The sequence below is a fragment of the Leptosomus discolor genome, chromosome 2, assembly GCF_034619465.1.
Source record: "Leptosomus discolor isolate bLepDis1 chromosome 2, bLepDis1.hap2, whole genome shotgun sequence".
Taxonomy (NCBI): Eukaryota; Metazoa; Chordata; class Aves; order Leptosomiformes; family Leptosomidae; genus Leptosomus; species Leptosomus discolor.
This window is the reverse complement of record NC_141392.1, coordinates 121,222,220-121,242,179: the sequence shown is the minus strand read 5'-3', so window position 1 is coordinate 121,242,179 and position 19,960 is coordinate 121,222,220. Positions and strand designations below refer to the sequence as shown.

The 19,960-nt window shown below is 49.3% G+C and overlaps 1 pseudogene; it reads left to right on the top strand.

Annotated features, from left to right (window-relative positions):
- The first annotated feature begins 8,634 nt into the window (after nucleotides 1-8,634).
- LOC147416062 (mitochondrial uncoupling protein 4-like) lies at nucleotides 8,635-18,340 on the top strand (annotated as a pseudogene).
- The last annotated feature ends 1,620 nt before the right edge of the window (nucleotides 18,341-19,960 follow it).

Here is a 19,960-nt window from a genome sequence, read left to right as displayed (position 1 = left end):
TGCTCATGCAGGAGAGCCAGCAGGTCCTGCAGGGGACAGAGGAGGCCAGGTGCTTGGCTGGGGCATGTGTGGACAGCTGTGCTTTCGCTGGGGCAGCATGCAGGGGCGCCTGGAGGTGGGTGAGCCTGTAGGGAGGAGCCCCGTTTGTCCCTGAGCGCCACTTGGGATCCCTCTGCTGGGGACACCACCTCTCCAGAGGAGCCCGAGGGATGGGGCCCCGCTGGCCAGGCTCGCTTACCTGGATGGGCTGGGGCAGCGTGCCGTCCTGGCTGCAGAGAGCTGCCAGGGGCCGGCCAAAGAGACGCTCGCTGCCACCAGAGCCCGACGGCCCGGGCACCTCTGCGGCGACCGAGGTTCCTCGCCGCGCAAAGGGCCAGCACAGCCACCTCCTCCTCCTGCGGGTCCCGCCTGCTGCCAAGGAAAAGAGAGCAGAACCCCCTGCGTGAGAAGGAGCAGGCGAGTGCTCCCGGAGCCTCTCAGTGCTGTCCCCTGGGCAGGGAGTGCACAGGAGAGGTGCCATTTGGGAAGCAGGGGCACCGGGGGATCAGCCCACTGCTGCTGCAGTGCAGTGGGCATGGCCATGCCCTGCAAGCAGGGCAGTAGCAGCCCCAGTGCAGCACAAGTGCCTGCCTGCAAGAGGAGGAGAGAGGGGCCACCCTGCCCTCGTCTTCCTTCAACTCACCAGAGGAGTGGCCAAGTCCACCTTGGCTGCTGGCGGGCTTGGGAGATGGCGGCTGCTCTGCACCAGCCTGCAAGAAACGCCCTGTGCTCAGCAAGCAGCCCTGAAGCAAAAAGGGCCCCCAGCGAGCTGCATCAGCCCCTGAGAGCGTGTGAGCGGTGAGGATGGGCGAGATCGCCCCCCGAGCGACGCTCACCTTTGCCTGGCACTCGACCAGCCTCTGCAGGCTGCTGGGGCGTAGTGTCGTCGCCTGGGCAAGGGGAAAAGAGCAGAAGGTGAGAAGCCACGCAGCTGCTGCTGGGCCGGAGCAGGCTGTGGGGGCAGAGGGGACACAGGAGGGGCACTCACGGCCTTGCGGTGCCTCAGCTCCTTCAGCAGGAGCTTGATGGAGGGCAGCTGGGTCACCTGGGCTCCCTCCACTCCTTCTGGTGGCCTGTGCATGGGGAAGAGGCAGAGGAAGAGCCGTGTGAGCCCCAAGCCGCCTCTTCCCTTTTCTGCCAGCCTGGGGATGACTGCCAAAGTGCCCCGAAAGAGCCGCGTCCTGCCTGGCAGTGGAGCGGAGAGCAGCGGCAGTGGTGAGGATGGGGCTGGGCAAATGTTGGCTGGATAGAGCTGGCCGAAGCCGCTCCACCAGCTCTGCCCGCTCAAGAGCTGCCCCCATGCAGACACGGGGGCACCTCTCCCCAGCTGGGGAGCGGTGTTTCCGCATCATCCTGCTACGCCTGGAGCCAAGCCTCTGAGGGGAGCACGGCCCCCCGAGGCTGCAGTGCCAGGCAGGGCTTACCCACAGAGCGCGCTGACCCAGAGCTCCTTCAGCGCCCGGGAGCTGCAGAAAGAGAGGAGAACCAGCCTGAGCAGCCGCCGCTGCCCAGCCTGCGGGCAGAGGTGGCTGCCGGCACAGCCCTGCCCCGTGGGGACGGCCTTGGAGGCGAGACAAAGCCCCGTGCGCCAGGACAGAGGTGCTGCCCAGCCCTGTCCCGGCACGTGGCACCAAGACTCACCGGAAAGTGACGAGACAGGAGCCAGAGGGCCAGACGAGGACAAGGGAGTTTGTGGGCTCGCCTTCCTCCTCCTCGGCGGCATCCCCAGCCGCCCCGTTGGTGCTGCTCAGCACCTGCAGCAGGCCCAGGGCCAGGCAGAGCTGTGGGCGGGGGCCGCTGCCACGCCTGCAGAGAGGAGCAGCAGGGAGTGATGTGGAGGTGGCCGAGCCCGGGGACTCCCCTCTGGCATCCACCTGCCACGGGCACGGCCATGGGTGCATCCAGCAGCAGGGTGCTGGGGCCTGGGGCTGTTCCTTGGGTGTCCCTGCCCTGCTGCCAGGGCCAGGGCTTGCAAGAAAAGGCAGCTGGGCTGCGCGAGTCTTACCTGGGCTTGGCGATGACCAAGGCACTGCTGTAGAGGAGGAGGTCCCTCTTCTTCGTCGCGCGGCCCTGGGTCACCCGCACGCGGTGCTGGAGCAGCGGCTGGGGCGATGCCGGCACAGGCGTGCAGGGCTGCTCGGGGTCAGGGTCGTCCCTGCAGAGCAGATGGTGTCAGGCAGGAGAAAGGCGGCTGCTGCGGGGCCTGGCTGTGCCGGCGTGTCCCCGAGCTGCTGCAGGGGGAGCTCACCTGGAGCCAAGGCAGCAGATCAGCTGGCCCATCCTGCTGAGGCCGGGAGAGATCTCCGGTGGGACACCCTGGTGGGGCTCAGGACAGTGCCCAGCCCGCCCGAGGGAAGCTGCCAAGGGGGTCCTGGTGCCAGTCAGTGCCACTGGGCAAGAGCTCGACTCTCCCCAGTGCCTCTCTGTGCTGGCCCAGCACCGTCCCTGAAGGCACTGGGGCCGTTGCCAGGACAGCGCCGCGTCAACACAACACGGCTCTGTGACCCCAACGGTGGCAGTGGGGAGTGGTGTGGGGGAGGGATACGGGGCTCTCTCCCCAGTATACCCATGTCCCAGTGGATCTTCCTTCTGTGGGGCGAGTACCCCTAACCTTAACAACACCTCTAGACGTTTACTCGCGGTTAGCCACTGATGGCCATGGGAAAGAACCCAAAATCCACACCAGATGGATTGTGCCCTCTTTTTAACACAGTTGCTAGGAACCGAGTCTTTCTGCTCTAATTCCACAGGTAAGGCGACAGAAAAACCAGTTTGGACAAGGCAGAACCTTTTTATTTTTGCTCTACTTTCCAGCAGTAGTAGTAGAATGTGTTGTAATGTTGCTTTGTATAGAAGGTGGATAATTTTGTGTATCCTGTTTTTATATTCCACCCAATGTAAAGAGACGAGGAAGTGTAGATCCTAGATCGGCAAATCTTGCATGGGAACTGCTTGATGGATTCGTATGTGGAATCCCACAGATCAGGGCCTTTGTATAGCACTCCCTCCCTCCTCAGAGCAAGGTCTAATCTTCCGGTGGATGTATCCTCTCTTTTGGAGCTTCCAACCACAAATGTGTCTGTCTGGGGGTACCAGAGGGACATTTGGAAATGCCAGGAAGGAAATAAAATTCATACTAGCGTTTGGAAACGGAACTCTTTGGGGATGGAATCTGAGAACGCTGGTCTCCTCTCCCTGAATGGATCTATGACTGGGCCAGGTTGGAGGACCTCTGGCACGTGCCGTGTGACTGAACCCCATTTCAGTCTCACAGTCCATTTGACTAAATTGGCGTGGCCAGACTTTTTGATGAAGCCGGGAAACTGGACGGCCTCGGTCACTGGAAAAACCTCTCTCGTGAAAAGGCGAGAAAGATGACAGTGTATAGATTATCCCTTCGATCCCACATTTTCCCCCATACAGATACCTGGTTATTCTGAAACTCCTGCTACTGAAACAGTTTCGCTGGCTTGGTGCCTTCAGCTACCCTGGACTACAGGGCCGTACGTACCTAACTTGAAAAACACCATGTGGATGTGGTCCTCGAGCAGGCCCCAGTTTAAACCCTTTTCTGATAACAGGAATCCTCCTAAATGCTCTTGTGCTTTATGGAAGCGTAAACAAATCATTACACGTGCTACAGGAACTGGCGAAACTGTCAAAACTGTATGGCATTTAAAATCTTGAAGGACTCTTGCAAGGTATACGTGTATCTGCTGGAGGAATCCCTGGAAAGGGTGAGAAAATAAGGCTCTTGATTCCTGGGATAGAACATAGGACACTACCCAGGAGAGTGCGCTCCGTAGGTATCATTTGAGATCTGCCTTCAAGTGCGGTGTTCCTCGACTCCATTTCCCTGTTAGAAAGCCTGACAATAAAAGTGGCTCCAGTGTAGCGATGTCACGATTCTACTGAGGATAAATGGGATTTTGGAACCACCCACTCTCCTGCACCTTTTTGGCTTAGCTTCGGGATATTCTGATGGAAAGCCGTATTGGATGTTACCATTGGAAAGGCATGCCGGTCCGGCATGCGGAACAGTGGTTCCCTCTCTGTGTCCGAGCCGTATCTTTTCTTTTAACCCTAGCAGGATGAGAAGATCGACCGATGTTCAAGTCCTTAATGAACCGTCACCTCCCACCTTGACCATGGGACAACGTGTCTCTCTTTTTCGCAGTTGAGATGGAGAAAGTGACAAAACAACAAATCTTTTTAAAGCCGGGTAGAACCAAAGCCTTTATTGCCTGTTCATTTGTACTCTCTTTCCCAGACGTGTCTCTTTCTAATTGGTTCAGAATTGTTGTACATTCTTATCATTTGTTATTTGCACAGTTCTTTATAACTCATCTCTTCTGCCAAAAGGACATTTCTGCTTTGTCTTGTAGTCGACACTTTCTCAGGACTTGCTTATCTTGCAGCTGCAGCTCTTCTCGCTCCTGTCTGTTTTCTCACGGGTAGACTGGAATCCTCTCAAGGTACAAGTCGTCCTGCCCAGGGGCCTCAGTCCAGCTGAGATCCCCCACAGAAATATGCCTTTGCACTCATTAGCACCCTGGGCTGCATTAGGAAGAGCGTTGCCAGCAGGACAAGGGAGGTGATCCTTCCTCTCTGCTCAGTGCTGAAGAGATCCATCTGGAGTACTGGGTCCAGTTCTAGTCTCTCCAGTGCAAAAGAGACATGGACAGACTGGCGTGAGCCCAGTGAAGTGCCAAGAAGTTCATAAAGGTGCTGGAGCCTCTGTCTTTTGAGGAGAGGCTGAGAGAGCTAGGACATTGCAGCCTGGAGAAGAGAAGGCTCAGGGGGATCTTATCAGTGTCCATGAAGACCTGCAGGCAGGGTGAAAAGAGGATGGAGCCAGGCTCCTCCCTGTGGTGCTCAGTGAAAGGGCAAGAGGCAGTGGGCACAAACCAACACAGCAAATTCCACTAAAAATTATTTTTTTTATCATGATGGTGGTCAGACACTGGAACAGGTTGCCCAGAAAGGCTGGAGAATCCTGAGAGACACTCAAAACCCAGCTGGAAACGGTCCTGAGAGCCTGATCTACGTGACCCTGCTTTGAGCCGGGTGTTGGACTAGCCAGTGTCCAGGTCCCTTCCAACCTTAACTGGTTTGTGTGTGTGTGTGTGATTTTGTCTTCTTTTGCTCTGGCTCTTTGTCCAAATCTCTTCTGCTGCTCATCCCAGGACCTGATCCTCAGGCTTAGGCTCCTTGGTTGAACAAGCCCTGCTCAGCCTTTCTAGCTCTTCATCTGTTTGTTCCACAGACAAGCATCCAGCTGCCCCTCACATCTTACACTTCTCCCTTCACTCAAATACCACCTTCAGACATGAATTTCCTCTTTAATCAGTCTCAGCCTTTCTGGCTCTGCCCGCAAAACTGTTTCCCCATGTTCTTCCTCCTGAACCCTACCTACTTAATTCTGCCCCCTTCTCTTCATATTTGTGCTTCCAAATCCCACCAGAATAAAACCTCGCTGGTGGCTGAGTAAGAGATAGAGCCGGACTGTCCTTGAACTTGTCCTCGTGTATATTTTTATAATATTTCAATATTTATAATATTTCAATAGTTACTAACCCAGAGGCCTTATCCACTCACCAGCTTTATGTATTGTACTAGGAGAGGCATATAGTTCATCGCTACCATTGGAACCATAGGCACCATGGGAACACCACACCGTTTGCATGGTGCACAATTTGTACACTACTTTTTTATAAACATGATTATTCCATTAAAAGTGCTTATCACAAATCCAGTTTAACTCCCTTCCTATACAGGAATAGGTGCACAGGCAGGAACCTCTGTACCTGTGCAGACAGGCAGTACAGTAAAAGTAGCACAGCAGAAACACACCTGATAGTAGGGGGTTAAGAGCTGTGAGAAACAGATTTATGGCCTTCATTAAACAGTCATGCTGAAATATATTGGGATGTTACCTGCGTTGGTCATAGGTGCAGAAGAACAAGCCCAAATGCCAACAAGTAGGATGTGGATCTCTATTTCACAAACTGTGTGCAAGAAACAGATAAATCACTTCTACCTCTGATACCATCACATTTCCATGTTTAGCTATCACAGCTCCTTGTATGTTTATTTCCTGGTTTTATTTTATCCATTAAATTCTTTCTTTTCCTACGAAGCAGTAAAGTGGTAAGAGCGCTAAAGCCTTGTAATATTGGAGTGTATTTTCATTACAAGCACAGCCTGAGCAGTGCGTTTAAAGTGATCTATGTATACAGGTAAGACAAGCCCTCAACCCTCTGTGAAGCCATTCATCAAAGGCTTTTGTGTTTGTTTTGGACGTTTGGTTTAGCTTCTGCTTCTGGGGGATGATTTGGTGAAGGACACGAGACACTCCTGAAAGGCACTATTGTGAGATGGACACAAGTACAATGGTGCGATCGTCACTAACAAGCTTTCCTCAGACTAGGACCTAGTCCTGGGCAGGTAATAGCTAATGGTCTTTCCAGTGAAAACTAACACAGTCACCACTGATGGAAGCAGGTGAGAGGATCGAGGCAGTTTGGCTGCCTTTCTCCTGCAGCACACAGCCCTCCCAGACCCTGCTGCTGTGTTTCCATCATATCTGAAGTCCAAGCTACCTCCCTGCATAGGTAGCCTTTGATCAAACTGGCTTTGGACAGAAACTAGAAAACGCTGTCTCACTGAAAACTGAAATAAATACATAGGAAGGCTCCTCTCTGCCGGAGCTGTCTCCCTCAGGATTTGGGGATATATAAGCTCCAGCTATTGATGGGCCTCCGTGAGCACTGGCCCTTCTCTGCTCTGCAAATCACAGAGCTGTCCACACAAGCGTCTGCCTCCAGGTCAGGCTCATTTCAAAGATCCTGTGGGAAGAGATAATTTTTCCTCACCATCATCCCCAAATCAGCTTGGCTAAAGAAAAGAACTTATTTCCCCAGACTAAAAACGGCTGTGGAGAGCTGCTCTCTCCACAGGGAGCCACAATGTTACAGGGTTTACTTTAAGGAGAGATCTAGCTGTTGTTTTCCACCCCCTAAAGCATGGTTGTAAAGAAGACAGAGTAGACTGTCCCGCAAGGTGTATATCTAAGGGATGAGAGGCAATGGACATACGTGGGGAAATTCTGGCTGAATATAAGGAAAAAACGTTCACAAAGTGGTTAAGCACCAGAGCAGGCTGTGGCTGTGAAATCTCCATCCTTGGAGGTTTTCAGGGGACTGAACAAGACCCTGGAAAACCTGATGTAACTCTCGAGTTATCCCTGCTCTGAGCAGAGGATTGCACTAGATGACCTCTAGAGGTCCTCTCCAACCTAAATTACAAATCCATGATATACAGGCTAACACATAGTGGCACAAGCTGACCCAAGCCCAGAGAACAGCTATTGAGGGAGGCACAGAAGTGCCAACAACAGATTGCATAAACTGACCAGAACAAGGCTCTGAACCACTCGTACCCTCAGTGCAGCCAGGCATGTTTGCATTAAACTGCAGTGTGCTTTCTTCCCATTTTAATCAGGGTTTTGTCAGTACCTTGTTTTATCACTGCATGAATTCTAACCCAAAGAAGGACCCAATTTAATACCAACTACTGGTGAGCAACGAGATAAAGTCATTTGACTTCAGCTGAATTTCACCTGCAATGCTCCTTTCACTTATCTGAATTGTTGCGATGGGGACCATACACCAAAATGTCAGGCACTCAGACAGGGGTGGGGGGAGGTGTTCAGGGACAAGTTTCTATGTCCTAAAAAATACTCAAATCCTAAGGATTACTGATTAACGGCTAACAATTAACTTAACGATTCAACTGAGCCTTAATGATAAATGAAAAGCTCCTCTGGAACAGTACATGCCTTACCCTTTTTTTCATGATGAGAACCTAAATATGCCTATATTACTTTGAGAAATTAGGACTGGCACACAATTAACAGGGCTTCAGCATTCCGCCAGGAAAATCTTTCACATTTCCCATGGGCAGAGATCGGCTTCTGTCTTCCCAGGTTTGCAGGCCCCCTGCTCAAACTGCACTGCCCTGCGTCTAATCCCCAGGAGACACGAATTGCTACCAGCAGTCCAGCACTCTGGCATTCCTGCTCGGCGTGTAGCTGTTGCTAATGCAGCTCGTGTTAAACCACATCTGGATCAGTTCATCCGTGTCTCGGATGCCCGTGCAGCTGTTTCACACGGGGACGCAGCTGGGGGCTCCCGAGGCACTGCTGTCAATGACAGCACCCCACCAAGCAAACAGACCCCACACGTGTTCGCACAATCTTGAGGTCTCATTAATGATTTTTTTTTTTTTTTTTTAGGGTAGATAACGGGCAAAATTGTGCGTGTGACTGTACCGGCACTGCTGGTTTCCTGGCAGAGCGCAGCCTTGGTGACAGACTACATTCCCAGGAGCCTGTTGCGCAGGAGTCTCTTGCGTCACTGCACAAGGACCTTGCAGCTCTGCGGGAGGCACTTGGGCTGCTGCTGTTCCTCCTGCTGGCGCTGGAGAAACATGACCTTCAGCAATTTGTCTCCTAAATGACCCAGAACAGAGCTAAGCTTTTGCTCCAGACCCTCGCAGGGTGGCTGGTTAGCCTTCTTTCATGTTAGACGCTTGATGTCACCTGCAGAAGAAGAGAAGAGCTTACCTCTTCCAGAGAGATGGCCCCGAGCCAGCAAATTCGCTCTGTCAGCCTGTGCAGCAGCTGTGGCAGAACTAGGTACAACTCACTGTGATTTTCTGAGAGGGAAGGGGGTCAAAATTTACTTACAGGGGGCAGGGGGAATTTCAGTCCCCAGACACCTTCTTCCCCGGTGTTTACTCTGGCTTTTCTGCTCCAGCAAATCTGTTCATTCCACTCTGCTCGTTGTGACTCTTCAATAATTGAAGCCTTGAAAGTATTTTATGCCACCTGCCTGTGGCTGGAGGGAGGGGTTTTTCAGGTTGGAATCTTTGCCTCTGAGACCGAAGCAGTTACTGCAGTCGGTAACACAGAGCAGTTGTGACTAATTTCAGCTTTGCGTTTGCTGGGTTTCTGGAAGAAGACTAAAGAGGCAGGACGATCTGTTACCTAAGTTAACAGCAAGGGGCTGACTTTGTCAGGAATTTGCTTTTCATAGCTAATGCAGGTTGATCAGAGAAAAATTTAATCTTACGTTTCTGGTTACAGTGGAGATGTCTGTAAAAACGGAGTGTAGTAGAATGCTTGCTGAAATGCAGGAAAGAAGCACCCTGGCATCTGTGTAGCACTACTTTGTGATCAGTAACTTATTTGGAATATTTCTCAGCATATTCTATATCATTTCCGCAAGCAAATCTGTTGCGTTGCTCTAATGATTTGTAACTTCTCCATCTTTGCTAATCTTTAAACATGAATACCAAAGTTAATGCACAAATAGACTGCGAATCTGCTGAAGCTTTGAGAGGTGACTGCATTCCCCTAGTACCTCTGAGTCCTGCTCTGGAACGACCCTGTAGCGTGGTGTGTCGCAGAGGCAGTGAACCAAAGACAACGCCTGCTCCTGGGCGCTCGCCACCTCACACAGCCTGGGAAGGTCCACCCCCAGGGCGACACCTCTGGCCCAGAACTGAAATGAGGGGCAGCAAATATGCACTCATCCTGTTTCAGGAGCAGTCCCGGGAAGCTGAGATCCAGCTGGACCATCATCCCTGGCCCCCAGTTATTTCAGTGAGAGAAATAACAGGCTAAATGTGATTTTTTGTGTCTGCATCAGAAAAGCAGCATGGTTTAGGGTGGTTCATGGGATAGATCCTCATCTTTATGTGTCTCTGCATTACGATGGCCACTGTGGGGCTGTTCCTGACTGTTACACGTGCCACTGCTATGCTGGGCAGAATTGGAGAGGCCACATGCTCGCTAAGAGCTTTGACTGATCTTTATTCAGGGGGAGTAACTCGAACAGGATTTTTAACCCAGAGCCCCTTGGCAAGTATGAGTATTGCATAACTAACCTGAAAAAAGAAATAAGGGAGCAAGACTTGGTGTTTGACAGGAACGTATTGTGGTTACCCGCGCCCAACGGCACTTTGAACAGATCTGGATGTGAATCTCCTGTTCTCCACAAATCGCCTCCTCTTTCTCTTCAGTGACATTTCCCCTGGACCTCACAAAAACTCGGCTGCAGGTCCAAGGTGAAGCTGCCATCTATCGCAGTGGAATTGCCACCGGCCAGGCGGCCCCTCACCGCGGCATGCTGCGCACCGCGGCTGGCATCGTGCAACAGGAGGGCTTACGGAAGCTCTGGCAAGGAGCCACGCCGGCTGTCTACCGCCACATAGGTGATTATCTGCTCACGATGGGATAAGTTTGGGTCCTGCCTTCTGTGGCCAACAGCCTTTTGGAGGGAGTTTGCCGTATCTTCTTGTGTTTTAAATATATCTGCGAGGACTCCTTCAGTCTACCCTGCAATCCCACTTTGAAATAGATGGGATTCTGGCTCAATAGCGTCTCCTCCTCCTCTTGCCCATTCCTTCACAGCCTTATACTGGCTTCTGGCAAAGCAAAACATGATTCCCCTGCTGTCTCTGCAGGAAGGTCTTCAGTGCAAGCAGGCACTCAGAGTCCTCAGAACACTAAGTAGCTTTTGAGGGAAGTGGGGACGGGCTGGGGAAAAAAGATAAGGGTGCAAGCGCTAGGAGGAAGAAATGCATTAGTGGTTTGGCCACAGGTAACAGCTTTCTGTGTTCTACTTGGAAATACGGTGACAGCAATAAACCTCAAAAGCACTTGTGGGGGGGTTTGTGCTGGGCACCAGCTGAGAGGGAAGCCATGCAGTCACATCTCCTCAGCATGTGGGCATAAGCCATGCTGCCTCCTGGCAGACTCAGACTCAGCTCAGCCAGAGAGATTCTCTGGTGCTAAAATGTTTTGGCTCCAGCATTGCTACCAGGCAGCCCTCTTGCTTTCACCAACGTGAGAGCAGTGACCAGCTCACCCAGGCGAGCTCTGCAGTGTTTTACAACCAACCTTTTGACCTCTCAATCACAGTGTGACCTCCAGAAGTGTCAGACCCAAGAATCATCTCTTGCTTCTGTTTTCCACAGTGTACTCTGGCGTTCGGATGGTCGCATACGAACACCTCCGTGACTCTGTGCTTGGCAGGGCTGAGGATGAAAGCTTTCCTTTCTGGTAATGTTGCATATTTACACTTTTGCCTGTTCGGGGATTGTCCTTACTGCAGGAGTCCTGCACCCCTAAGACCTGTCTTTTCCTCAGGGCTCACTTACCCTAAAGAGGGTAATTATAAAGTAGGCGTTTAAGCATTGATACGGACTTTCTAATTTTAGTTTCAGAGCAGTACCTTTTCATTCAGCTGGGAAGAGGCCTAAGAAATATTGGAATAGTTTTCTCAGAGGCTTAACTAGGACTATGATTAATAAGGATACTCTACGAAAGAGATGGAGAAACACGATAAACCACAGTGGAGGCAGGGCGGGTTCACCATGACTCAAGGCCTGTGATGTAGTGGCAGCTCCTTTATTTCCACGTGGGCTGGGGGATGTTGGGAAGCGCAGGTGAGTCGTGGCTGACCCTACAGCTGTGTGCAACGGCTGCTGGAGAAGCCGTGAGCAACTGTACAAACCCGACACCAGCACGAGTAACTGTGACTAACCCTACAGCTGCCTGAGACGTGCAAACCAGATCCAGCTCAGCCAAGCTGGACTTGCAGCTTGGGCCCTGCTCAGCTCCAAGGTCACCTGCGAGCTCGATTAGCTCTGCACGGGGTGATGATACGTTTCCAAAGGTACGATGGGCAGCTCAAATGTCCTCTGGAGCTTTGCAGGAAAGAAGTGAGGGGTGGTACAGCTCAGACGTCCAGCTGCTGAAGGGATGGGCCCCGCTAGGTGTTGCGCAGGAGCAGTATGGCAACGCGTTGCTGCTTTGCTGCTTGCCATACTGCCTGGGCAAGAAATGATGCCATTGGATTTTAAGCAAGGGGAATAGGAAGCTTTCCCCATCTTGGTGTTGTATCTTAGCCCTGGCTACTGAAGAGGCAGATCGTGAAGGAATCAATGCTATTTTGTTCATGTGTGTATGACAGACGTCAGCCTAAGTTAAATCTGTGCATCCTTCCTCAGGAGACAAGTGATCCCTATAAAAAGCAAAACCAAAGTTCTTGGTTTGCAAGCTTAGTTCGGCCACAGGTAAACTTCACTCCTGTTTTTTGACAATGCGTGTGGCATACAGCCACAGAACTAAGTCATTGTCTGTGGGGAATGAGCAGATTTTTACAGAAGTGTTGCAAAAATTGGTAATTTCTAATTGTCAAATCCTTATTGTTAAAATGTACTTTTATAATCATAGATAGTATCATATCAAGTATTTACTCCAAAATCAAATCTTGGGTCCAAAATATAACTGGTTTTAAGATAAGATTTATAAAATCTCATACAGATAAAGTACTTGTCATGCTTGGTGCTATGGGAAGGGGTATAATAGCAAAATTTCTGCTTCTACTAAAGTAAGTAGAACCAGAAAATTAACATGACACATCTAGTAGCAATGAGAGATTAAAAAAAAAAAAAAAATCGTATATCAGCAAGTAGTTTAGAGTTTTAGGTTGGCATTCAGTGATTACAATACATGGAGCACCATCCCTTACTCGTGTACCTTGCCATCCTGCCTTTAAACCTTAAGTGAGGAGCATAATGGAATCTGGAGAGGAAGCAGAGCCTCTTGGTGATGTATAATAACTGGATTTTTTACCCCAGACAAGTTTTAACCCTTTCTTAAAATTGACAGATGCATCATTGACTACCTTAACTACCTGCAGTCGTCACAATTATTACCTTAACTTTGGCTGTTACTATAAGGAATAACCATTTACATTTGTCTCGCCTGGGTTGTGCTGCTGAACCCTTCAGCTCGTGCACTGCTATTTGTGAGATTTTCTGCTGCGCGTTTTTCTCCCTGTTTGGCAGGAAAGCTGTAATTGGCGGCATGTCTGCGGGTGCCATCGGACAGTTTTTCGCCAGCCCGACTGATCTGGTGAAGGTGCAGATGCAGACGGAAGGAAAAAGGAAGCTGGAAGGAAAGCCGTTACGGTTGGTTGCTCTCAAAGCTGTTTTTTTTCTTCCCGTTAATGACTACTCTGTGGCCGAGGGTGCGGTTCCTTCTGTTTTCTGCCACCCCCTCTCCCCAGCTGGTCGGAGCCCTTTTGGGGGAACAGCAGTGCCTGGGGGGCACAGGATGGCTCTGGGCAGCCAGGAGGGTTGGGGATCCGAGAATTCCTCCTTACTCCATTTATACTCGCCTTCCTTGTTCTGGTGTATTGGTCCCAGAGATCACAAACCCTCGCCCACCCTACATGTGCAGCACGTCCATGCCAGCGCGCTGCCGGGGGGCAGGGGGGGAAGGATGCTTTCTGAGGAAGGGAAGCTGGAAGAAAGGATGGGGGAAATGGCTCACCCAGGATGCACAGACACCGGGCAGGGTTGGGTCACTTGCAGGTAGCAGGGCTTGAGATCCTCCTGCAAATACCAGGACACGCTGCTCTTTGCATCCGAAACTGCTGGCACCACTTAGTGTCTTGTCCGTTTAGCACTGCACTCCAGCTGTGGGAGCAAAGGTTGTCTGTCATTAGCGACCGAATTGCTGCTTATCGGTACAACCGGTAAGTTTGGTAAAATACTGTGGCATGAAAGTCAAAAGTGGATCCAAAAACAGATCAAAAAATGGATCCGAAGGGCCAGATCCTTGCAGGTATAAATTGCCTTTCCTGTGCGAGGACCTGGTGCAGCAAGGCACAGGAACATGCAAAGATCTCTCCGTAGCTGGGCTCTCTACTTACCAGTTGCATATTGATTTCAGGTTTTGAGGAGTGCACCACGCATTTATGAAGATCCTGTCTGAAGGAGGAATACGGGGGCTTTGGGCTGGATGGGTGCCCAATGTCCAGAGAGCTGCCCTGGTGAACATGGGAGGTAAGTTTCACAACTTGGTCTGCAGTGCTTAAGGCCGCATCTAAGCCTTAAGAAAGGAGAGGTCAGCTACTCCCCTGGTCTTTGTTTCTTGGTTATCTACACTGGGGACCTGTTTGAAGCACACTGCAGGTGACTTGTGCCTTGAGCATTTTGTTCCTGTGGAAATCATGTTGCTTAAAAATAACAGTTTATGCCTCAGGGATGGTGAGCTGGGAGCTGAGGGGGTCCCACGGCCAGCAGAGCAGGGACCTCACCAGCCAAGACCCGGCTCCCTGGTGCCCAAGCAAGGTGAGCAGGGCAGAGCCAGCAAGGTTCCACCGAGATCCAGATCCTCAGGAAAGTGGGTGGTGATGAGGTATGTCTGAGGCCAAACCAGGAAGCTGAGCCAGCATCAGATCTGGTGAGGGTCACCAGGGTCAGACACAGCTCAGTGGTCACCAGCAGGTCCGTGGTGATAAGAACGGTCCAAGGTTGAGCTACGCTGACAGTCCATGGGTCAGTGTTCAGATCAACAAGGTCCACAGCCCAGGCATGGTGTGCTGGAGCTGCAGACAGGTACACCTACAGCGTAGCTCCGGCGGGGACTGAGGGTTATAAGGTGACGTGGCTGCCTGAGTGCTCGGCTGATCCAAGAAGCACTCACTCCTTCCACACACAGACAGAGCTTTCCTGCGCCTCTCCAAAACTGCTAGGATATGTTGGACAGTCTTTGCTCTCCTTCCCGAGGTTCTGTTTACAAAGTGGGGAAGGAGATGTCTTTGGGACCAAAAGATACTGCCCGTGGGCGCCCACCATGAACACTTGCTCTGTGCTTAGTGGCACACATTAGAGCATCGCCTTCACAATTTTTTATTTTGCATGCTTAAATTTCTTTGTCACGACAGCTACTAATTCCTACATCAATCAGCAGAGGGACATGTTAGCAGCGTGACCAAAAAATCTCTCTAAAGATAGAAAATCAGAGGTGGTGTATGCTTACATCTTGCTAAGTAGCAGTAGAGGAATCACTGGATGGATAATGTTTGCAGCAGGAGCTGTTAAATGAGGGCTACAGAGTTACTATTAACTAAGGCATGTCTCTCCATACACAACGTTAACGGGCAATCTCGGCACGTAAACCTTAACAAGCAAACCCTCTTACAAGTGGGAAATGATCTCCACTGGGTAGGTTTGGACCGTAAAGCACTACAAAGCGCTGGGAGGGTCACCCCGGTTGCTAGGCTGGGCTTTTAAGGTCAGGACATTGGAAATGTAACCCACATCTGCCAAGAACTTTCAGATCACTTGTCTTTCATTCAGATGCCCTGATGCCATAACTCACATCTGCTTATAACTTCCACGACATCATCTGTTTTTTCTGCGTGTAACGTTTCTAACGTTTTTAGAACACTTGCACAGAGGTGGGAGAGGTACAGCTGTCTTTATCGTGGCATTTCTGGGTTGGGTTAATGAGTTATTTTGCAGAATTTTCCATTTGGGATCCATTTTATCCTTGGTAGGATTTTCAGAGAAAATGGTAGTAGAAGGGAGCGCGTACTCACACGTCTAACGGCAGGACCTGGGTGCCACAACGGTCAGCAGGAACTGGGGGCAGAGTGCCCCAGCTGTGCCAATGGGAGGGGCTGCACTGGAGATTTAGGCCTTGCCAAGCCTCCATCCTATGTCAGCAATGAACGTCACAAACACCATTTACTTCTGACAATGCTGGTTTTTCTCATTACCCTCTTTACAGATCTGACCACTTACGACTCAGTGAAACACTTTCTGCTTCTGAACACGCCGCTTGTGGACAACAGTGTGACTCACAGTGTTGCCAGGTGCCCTGTTCCCTGATTACCCCTTTTCTGCTGCAGAGCATTTCCAGCCTCACTGCCTTGATCTGCCTCTCTGTGCCAGCAGAAGCCCCTATTCTTTGGTCGTGACGCTGCTGATAAAATGCACCTTTATAACAACTTTTTGTTTGTTTGTTTGTTTGTTTTTTGCCTGAGGGGACATCTTTGTACAAAAGACAAAGGATGCAACCATTGCTACAAAACTGCCCCCACCTGAAGTGCCTTGCTGATGCATTTAAACACTTCACACATCTGTGAAAGCACAGGAATTTTCACTTTTATAGAATGTCTATTTTATCTAACCTAGTTTTAAATTTAGCAAACCCTAAGAATAAGCAATATAAACTCCGCAGAACAAGCTCGTTTACTGCCTTAAATGAGGAAGAAATCTGCTTTATATAAACAGTATCATAAACTGCCTATTGTGGGTCCTTTATCCCTGCCTCAGAACTGCACACAGAGGCGAGGGAAGCTGGTGCTGGGAGGACATCTGAGCAACAGCAATACTAGCAAGCCTCCTCCTAAATCAAGTTTATGTTAAGTTAGGAGCTATTACTCATGATTTTATGATAACTGTTTTAAATTATATTCTATAGTATTAGAACTGGAAGCATGATGCTTAAATTGTCATGATAAATCTTAGTTTCCTCTTTTCTGTTGACAGTTGCTGTTCTGGCCTGGTAGCTGCTGTTCTGGGAACTCCTGCCGACGTGGTCAAAACCCGGATAATGAACCAGCCAAGAGACAGGCAGGGAAGGTACAGCCACTTCAGAGACCAACTTTTCTGTAGAAAACTGAAACCTTGAGTCTCACTCAAGACTTCACTGGGAGTGAAGTGCTAACTCTGTAATTTGCTCTTCATCCACTCGATGATCATTTTATTGCTTTAGTTTTGCATGTCTGGGGCGGTTGTTGTGATGGCCACCTGAGAATATCCAGTTACTTAATGGACTTCAGTTCTGACGAGACTCCTGTGAGCTTACAAAAGAGCTCTTGCTCCTTCAAATGTATCTGATACAGATTAATTTTCAGGGGGGATGTGTGGGGCGTGGATTTTTTTTAATTGCGTATTTGTAATCCTAACAGTAATTGTTCTCCTTGCACACTGCCAGAGGTCTGCTGTATAAGTCTTCCATGGACTGCTTGGTTCAAACTGTACAGGGTGAAGGGTTTATGTCTCTATACAAAGGCTTTATTCCAACCTGGATGCGAATGGTAAGTGCCTTTCAAACTCCCTTAACAAGACAGTTGAGCAATGTGGCATTAAACTGTAAAGAGTTCTTTCTGTGTTAACATTTTTCCCAAACTGTTTGGGTCTCTTGATTTATCTAATTGCAGTTAGCACTGCTGAATGCAGTGGATGACATAACTGCATGCAATGTCACTGTCCCCACGTTGCCTCTTGCATCTCGTTAATTTGGAAAATGCTGTCCTGCTTCATTGCTAGTGATCTGCCTTGCTTTTTTTACCGTTGCAGGCTCCCTCCTTTCTCCCTTCCTAAACTCTCCTTGCGTGCTCCTAGCCCTGGACTCCCTTTGCTCTGTCGCTGCTCCATCCCAGGTCTCACTTCTGCCCCTCTCGGATTCAGGCCGGCAGCTTTCTCCTGCATGCTGCCAGCCGTTAAAGCTGCACCTGTACAACTAAGCCGAGCAGCACTGGAGCCTGGGAGACTCTTAGTTTGGGCAAGAGTCAACTCCCAATAGCAAATCCAGATGTGACCACTTCTTTTTTTTTTTTTCAAAAGTCTGTAAGAACTGAACAGTATGGCTACATCTAGACTCTGCCAGCTGGCTTCAAGGTCTTGACACTGTTTAATTTACCAGACTGAGCACTAGATCAAAGGCAAAAGCCTCCTTCCTCTAGTTTAACTGAGTACAGCAGTGGCCACAGCCTCTGCTAAGAGCAATCTGTAGGAAGGTTCTGCTTGGTTGCTCAGTCCTTGAGCCGGAGCACATAGATGGGATCTTTGCGAGTTTACTACTAAGGTAAAAATTTCCATGGAGCGCTTGCCAACTCAGATTTCCCAAAGGCTTGTAATTTTGGGAGTGTTTTGCGGGTGTTTCAGAGGAGCAGGAAAAGGTGTTTCTTAAGCACAAGGCAGCCTTTTGCCAAATGCCAATCTATTGCCAAAAAACCCCCAAACTAGAGCATCTCAACTAAATGGGTGCAAGATATGAGAACTGTGTGATTTTTCTGATTAAGTTTTTAGAACAAGAAAAGCCTTTAACATTTTTTTAAAAAAGCATTTGGCCCAAAGTAGCCCCCAAGTATGAAACATTCCAAGTCAAACATTTACGGGCTGGCAAGCTAAAAAAAAAAATTTTTAAGTGTCTTGCGAAGGACTGGGTAGCCCTAACCATACGCAACACTTTGATTTTGTATGAAAGACATGATAGATTGACCTTAAGAATATAATTTTTGTTTATTGGATCACTTCTGGTTTAAGCCTCTAACTTCAGTGTTTGCTTTCACAGGCTCCTTGGTCACTGGTATTCTGGCTTACATATGAGCAAATCAGACGGATCTGTGGAGTCAGCTCTTTTTAAAATCACGAAGCCACTTCAATAGTCACAAACCAAAGATGAATCAGAAAGTTGAATTCTCATTCCACAAGACATCCCGACCCCACAGGAAACCAATCCGTGTAGGAGATCAGCAGTAGGATCACATGTATAGGTTGCTGCCCCAAATCCAGTCCTCACTGGTTAGAAGTAGTCATGTCTTAAGGATACTATTGGCTCGCCAGGCTGCGATATGAAATGGAAGTTATCCACAGGATAAAATTATCACAGTAATACTTCAACGGGCAGCCAGCATCAGCTTTCTGGAGCAGCAAACAGAGGTAACAAAAACTCTAGCAAGCAACTAGAATATAATACTGTTTGCTTGTTTGATAATAGAGATGATTCCTATTGTTAGGGCCAAAAGCAGGGTGAACAACGCAGCACTGAACATCCTCTGTGCCTAAGCAGCCCATAAAATTACTGGGGAATTTTGGTTATTATTACATTTGCACGCACATAAAGAACTACCTCTCATTAGTCTGACGCCTCAGCAAACCAAGCCTCTAGTGCTAGAATCTGAAAAAGATTTACCTGATTTCAAATTTGCTTGGCACAAAAGGTGGGTTTTGTTCCTCCTACTTCCCAGAGACCGCCTGACCTCTTCACTCAACCACCTGAGTATTATCCACAAGTGAAACACAGTCCTGTGCCCAGGGAATCAAAAGCCTGGCTCGCTCTGCCCCTCTCGAAGGACTCAATACACACGCTGCCCATAGGACCGAGCTGAACTACTTGTCTTTCGAGAGTCCCAGTGCTGACGTGGCAGACTGGGTCATTAAGGTACCACTTTTCCACGGGAATACACACTCTGCCCACTTTACATCTAAACGGAAATACAATGTTCTCTTCAAAACCACAAAATTTTTCAACATCAGTGATTTTTTTTTCTTAAACTTAAAGCTTTCCAGATTTCATAGGAAAGGGGATTGCTGCTGGTTGTCACTGGGCTTATCTTTGGCAATCAGGAGGCAAAAATGCAGTATAAAAGCAATCACAACGTAGACAGAACAAAGCCGGCTTTGATTTAGCAATAGCTAGTAAGGAAATGACTGCACGAGACTTAGCTCTCTGAGTAACTACTCCGGATTTCTTCTAGACTAGTCTTTGCAACTAGAATCCTCAATGTGCCAGTTTCTGATTAAATACAGCTTGGGCATCGTGTTGGCTTGCACTTGTACTTTTTGATTGTATTGTAGATCTGTGGTGGCTGCATGCACTTGGGTGTGTGATTCCAGCTTGGAAAAAAACCATCTCACCATTACTAAGGGGTCAGAAGTTTTTGTTCAGAAATACTGTTATTTTTCTAGTTGTCAGCCTGAGAAACCAGAGTTCTTTCTGTCTTGCACACCATCACCAGTGATTATAAACCAGGAGTCAAAACTGCTTCTTCAGTTACATCCTCCTGCAATCCTGTTACTCAGATATCCTGATAATGGATATGCAGAAGTATCTGATCTAGTGAGTTAAAAAAAGTAATTTTAAAAGTCATGTAGTGAAAAACTGGTTTAACAGTTTTTAACAGCCGGAGGAAAAGCGGTGACTCACGTAGTTACCAGGCAGGAGGAGAGAAAAGGAAGGTGCGCGCCTCGTCGTGAAACGACT